General features: G+C 33.9%; 1 long non-coding RNA gene across 1 annotated transcript; it reads right to left on the bottom strand.

The window, feature by feature from the left end:
* Positions 1-417: 417 nt before the first annotated feature.
* Positions 418-5,544, bottom strand: LOC114525189. Its single transcript, XR_003687166.1, has 3 exons — positions 5,479-5,544; positions 866-2,464; positions 418-774 (listed from the first exon to the last, which is right to left on the bottom strand). It is a non-coding gene; the product is annotated as an uncharacterized LOC114525189 (long non-coding RNA).
* Positions 5,545-5,789: the final 245 nt, after the last annotated feature.

The raw sequence follows: 5,789 nt of genomic DNA, 5'->3' as shown, positions 1-5,789 counted from the left end.
TTTTAACATTTAAATATTTAATTCAACTGTTTCTTAGTCCTACTTTTAGCCTTACTCTACTCTACTCTTCTTTTCAAATTCTTTTTCTGCTTGGGCCTTGGGACAAACAATGGCTTTTCGTTCCGAGCGCACTCTATCGACTAATTGGCGGTCAGTAAATAGCCGTTTTCACATCAGAAGACGAACAAATCATCTGGTCGAATAAGTCGTCTCAGTTGGACAAATCATCTATTTGAAGACGAGTCGGACAAAATTTCAGACGGAACAAAATCGTCTAAATTTGCTTGACCCGTCTTTTAAGACGATTTTTCGGGGACGATTTGATCGTCTTGACGAACTAGTCCTCGTAAATTGTAAAATGTCTTGGATTCATACATATCGAACAAATTACACGAACAAAATAATATCGCAGTATTGCAATCGCAAGGGGAATGGAAATAGCGGCAATTTCAGTAATTTACAAAGCACAAAGCCGTGTTTTTGTCTGTCTAGAATTCATATTGGACGAACAATTTGCAGCACGACTTATTCGACCAGATGATTTGTTTGTCTTCTAATGTGAGAACGGTTAATGTTTCCAACAAATGGGAAAGCCCAGGTGTTTTCTGCAAGTTGGGACGAGTGAAGGAGCTTTGAAAAGGTTTTAGTAAATAAACGCTCTTCTTCTATTGTTAGAAGTGACGTCAATGTCCTTTTAGAACTATTTACCGATGGAGCTTACTCGCTGTCACAAGTTTTAGGAAGTTTCACTTTCATCTGGGTTGTTTGGAGTTTCTAAAATATAAGTTTCAATTCAATTATTCAATACAGAATGTAGATATGAAACTTTTATAATAATCTTACTTTTTACAGTTAACGTACATACCATTGTTGCTAATATCATTGTCTTATGAAGCTGAATCTGTAAGATCTGTAAGAGCAATCAGATGGAAACTTTTTAGAGTATACTAGGAATTGCAAAAATATCCCCCACTAGGATATCAGCGATAACTTGGTCGAAACAGTATGTAAAACCTCATGCATTATATCCAAATTTAATTCAGACAGAGGATATAAAAACATAATTATAGCATAATAGCTCGTTTAATTATTAAGTTATACTCAATCAAACAGGTTAACTTTTTTCGCCCCAGGGAGACAGGGCATGTTCTTTGGGTACCAAATGCTCAAACATTTATAAAAACTAAATTACATTTCAAGGCTCGAAGTAACAGCGCCGTAGAATTTTTTTGTTCCGAGAAGATTCAAGGCTGCCGTTCATCTTTATCGGAATTAAATGCTTGTGATTAAGCCAATATGGAACACCATTTTTATTCATTACGTACACACGAAGTGGGTACAGTATTGGAATTTTATTCCATGCAAATAAAGCACATATATAAAAACTAGTCAGGTAATTTCCGCTCTGATTGTTACCCTGCCAGACGAAGAATTTTAGACAGTGTGTTTGTGAAAGCAGGCTTCCACTGAAACATAGCTACATAAGAGTCATAAAGGTTGACTTCCAGATAATATCTGACTTTTGAAACAACAGAATTAATGAATAGATACCCAGAGTTTATTACTCTTCACAAACTTGCCTATTTAGTTTTATAGCAACTGAAACCCTTTTAAAATTCACGGGCGTATAAATAGTTACGGACAGAAAACGTGACAGGGGAAATTACCCTTAACTGGACTCTCTAAACTTATTGCGTGTTTTTAGCGCGTTAACTAAGGGAAGTGTGATGACATAATTAGCGTATATATTGATCAGAATTATGTTTCGTAGCAATTTTTGTAACTTAACTTTTAAGATTCCAACTTTCCCATGCATACACGTACCAAAATCTCAATTACAGTTAAAGACGCGTGGTAAAGGATGTGCTAATTGATGTCAAGTCACAATTCAATACTCAATTCGCAAACTGCATATCAGGGCAGTACCAATGCAAGATAATTTACTAAAAAAAGTATATACATAGGTACCAAAAGTGTTCAAACAAGTATGCGACAAGTATAATTTCCAACTACCATAGTTTTAGACTATTTGAGTCACTTATCATAGACTTGGTAGTTGGTATGCTCTACTAAAACATATTTGTGTGTATTTAAGATAATCAAGTCACGCATTTCATCGGAGCTTTTATAAGCAAAATAGCAAACACGTTTGCTTGACATTTTAACACATACCGTACAGTTAGGTGTTTTCTATATTCTAACGCTATTGGTTTGGTCCTAATATCCAAATTGTGTTCCATAAGTATGTTGTTATCACTTACTATGGTCCACATAATGCATACCGAAATTATATGTTATATGTTTTCCTTCCGAATTAAACCCAGCATACAAAGTATCTAAAACCTAAATCCTATACATATCCTATACATCAACTTATACAGGCCGGGACATAGGATTATAAACATAAATAAAAGAAAATAATACTCCCTGACCATAGAGTGAAGACTAGCAAACAAGCAGGTAGCTGAAAAACAAAAAAAACTGTTGGTTTGTCGGAACTGAGTTACATAGAACAAGCACCCTGTAACAAGTACTCCCAGGTAGGGGGCAACGGTGCTTTAGTAAAATTTTAAACTAAGTTGCTATAAATATAAAGTACAACCAGTCAAAATTTACTAAAATTTGCAAAAATATAATAGAACATTCCTAACCTACAATCACTGACAAAACCTTTCCGGACACTTACATATTTTCGTTCATTTTTTGGACAGCTCATTAAAAACAGTGGCTTCTCCCCCGTCCCCCTCTTCAATGTTGGCTAAAGGCAAATTTGTTTTTGTAGAAAGCCTTTGGAGCGACAGTAAGTAATATATTAAGCCATATTTTTTATATTCAACATCGAAAGGAAGCGGGGGGGTACAAGGGGGGTTCATATTGAAAATTTCAGTGAAATGTCCAGATAGTTTTGTCACTGATTGTAGTCTAAGACCACTCAGAGATAATACTAAAATTTGATGTGAACAAAGGACATGGTAATAAAAATCCTTTCCACAGAATCAAAAGACTGCTGTCGGGTTTATATGCATAAATACACTAGCACATTCTTACTCTGTTAAACAAACATTATCAAGTATAATGTATCAGCCCATATTTACTTTCTAAAGACAGATTACATGTTATGACCACCCAGTTATCAAAATCATAAATAACACAGGGCATCAGTATTCTACTGTACATATAATAGGCACAGCATGCAAGCTGTTCTCCAAGAATGTATTGCTCCATAGAATTAGAGGTTGCTGTAGGCTTGATATACACTTATAAGCATACTAGAATATTTATCTATTCTTTAATATACAAATATAACTATTTTGAGTATATCATCCCTTTATTTCTCAAGACTGATGGCATGCTATGAGCACACTAGAAATTAACAATATCATACAAGTTATCCCCAGGTTAATAGCCACCTCATAACTTATCAGAACAGGTCACTACTATTCTTTAGTAGCCAGATAAAGTGAGCTGTTCTCCTAGTAATTAGTTAATAACATGCTAACAAGCAAGAAATCCCCCTCCACAGAATATATGGGCTGCTATCAGGTTGATTTAAATGATACACACAAATATACTAGATGTATCCCCACCAGTGGCATAGCCAGACTGATGATTTGTCTCGCTATGCTAATACTTTGGTGTTCACTGACTGTCAAAACAATACATTTCTAAAGACCTGAGAAATTCTAATAACTCAAAATTTAGATAGCGGGACAAAATTGTTAGGCTGGCTAAGCGAATGTTCCTCACTCAACAATACAAACATAACTTTTTTATGTACACTGTATATTATAAGACCCTTATTTACTTTCTAGAGGCTGGTTGCAATGGCCATAATGCAATTCGATCAACAAAAGAGGTCATTATCACCCTAATGTATCTACAGCTTGTTGTTTTTATAGCAATTAGTTAATAACATGCAGAAACTTCCCCTGCATAGAATATAAGGGAAGGATTTATATCAATAATATGCACAAATATACTAGTTGTATCCTCACTTAACAATACAAACCAACTTTTTAATGCATATCAGATCCTTATTTACTTTCTAGAGTTTAATGCACTAGGCATTGACCACCGGTACAATTTATCAAAACACATCATTACCATTATCGGGTTGATATGAATGATATGCACAAATGTACTAGTATATCCTCACTCAACAAGCAAGCAAGCAAGCTGTTCTCCAAGAATGTATTGCTCCATAGAATAGGGGTTGCTGTAGGCTTGATATACACTTATAAGATAAGTATACAAATATGTATCTACTCTTTAATATACAAATATAATTATTTAAGTATATCAGCCCTTAATTTCACCCTTTTATTTCTCAAGACTGATGGCATGCTATGACCAAACTAGAAATTAACAATATCATACAAGTTACCCCCAGGTTAATGGCAACCCCATAACTTATCAAAACAGGTCACTACTATTCTGTAGTAGCCACATCAAATGAGCTGTTCTCAAGCAAGAAATCCCCGTCCACAGAATATATTATTTATATTATTTGCTTTTTTATGTACACTGTATCTAAGACCCTTATTTACTTTCTAGAGGTCGTTTGCAGGTTAATGGCCATAATACAATTCAACAAAAGAGGTCATTATCACCCTAATGTATCTACAGCTTGTTGTTCTTATAGCAATTAGTTAATAACATGCAGAAACTTCCCCCGGCATAGAATATAAGGGTTGCTATTTGGATTAATATCAATCATATGCACAGTTATCTACTAGTTGTATTCTCACTTAGCAATACAAACCAACTTTTTAATGCATATCAGATCCTTATTTACTTTCTATAAATTAATTGCACTAGGCAATGACCACCAGTACAATTTATCAAAATTAACACATCATTACCATTATCAGGTTGATATGAATGATATGCACAAATGTACTAGCATATCCTCACTCAATTATACAAACATATGTAACCTTTTAAAGTATATCAGAGTAATCAGACCCTTATTCAATTGTTAGAGACTGATCACAGGTTATTGACCAATGTAGTCAGAGCAAGCAAACTGTTCCTCCAGCAATTTATAATTAAAATGCACACAAGCAAGAACTTCCCATTCCATGGAATACAGTAATACAATTATACGCACAAAATTCTTAAGTATGTATTGGCTGTGCCAAATTCAACCAGAGGGGTATGTTATAATTATTTGGCCTATTAACTTTGAAACTACCAAGCCTAAAAACTAGCACTTCACATAAACAACCGGATTACTGAATAAAAAGGCCAAATTTTATTTTAAACAGGTCTTTGATTCCTCTGCTACAGTATAGAAAACAGAGGTTATGATAACAATATCATAATATTTGGCTTATTTACTCAGTTATCCTTCAACCTTGAAAACAAACAGCAACTGTTAAAGCTATTTTTATTTGCTGTAAATTAGTTAGTTAATAAGGCATGTTATTAAACTCACTCTTAAATGTAAAATATGGAGAAAAAATAATATTTTCTTACCTTTAACAGACAAAATATCCTAAAATCGCCGAAACCTTTTTACAAATGTCCAAAATAGAGCAAAATAAACACTATGTGATCCTTATTAATCCCAAAATACCCTATAAAACAGCCTGAAAAATCGGGCATCTCCCTCCTTAAGATTGTCAGGCAAATGGAGGGTGTTTTCTAAAAACTTTGAAAAAATATTTTCTAGACATAAAAAAATTTATTTCTTTAGTATATACTGCAATATTATACATTTTATTCATTCCAATTGAAGAAATAGATATATACCCTTTCACTAATATAAAAATGGCATTATCCCGACG

The sequence above is a fragment of the Dendronephthya gigantea genome, unplaced genomic scaffold (genome assembly GCF_004324835.1).
Source record: "Dendronephthya gigantea isolate DGI-Jeju-01 unplaced genomic scaffold, DenGig_1.0 000033F, whole genome shotgun sequence".
Lineage (NCBI taxonomy): Eukaryota > Metazoa > Cnidaria > Anthozoa > Malacalcyonacea > Nephtheidae > Dendronephthya > Dendronephthya gigantea.
This window is presented reverse-complemented; position numbering and strand designations above follow the sequence as displayed.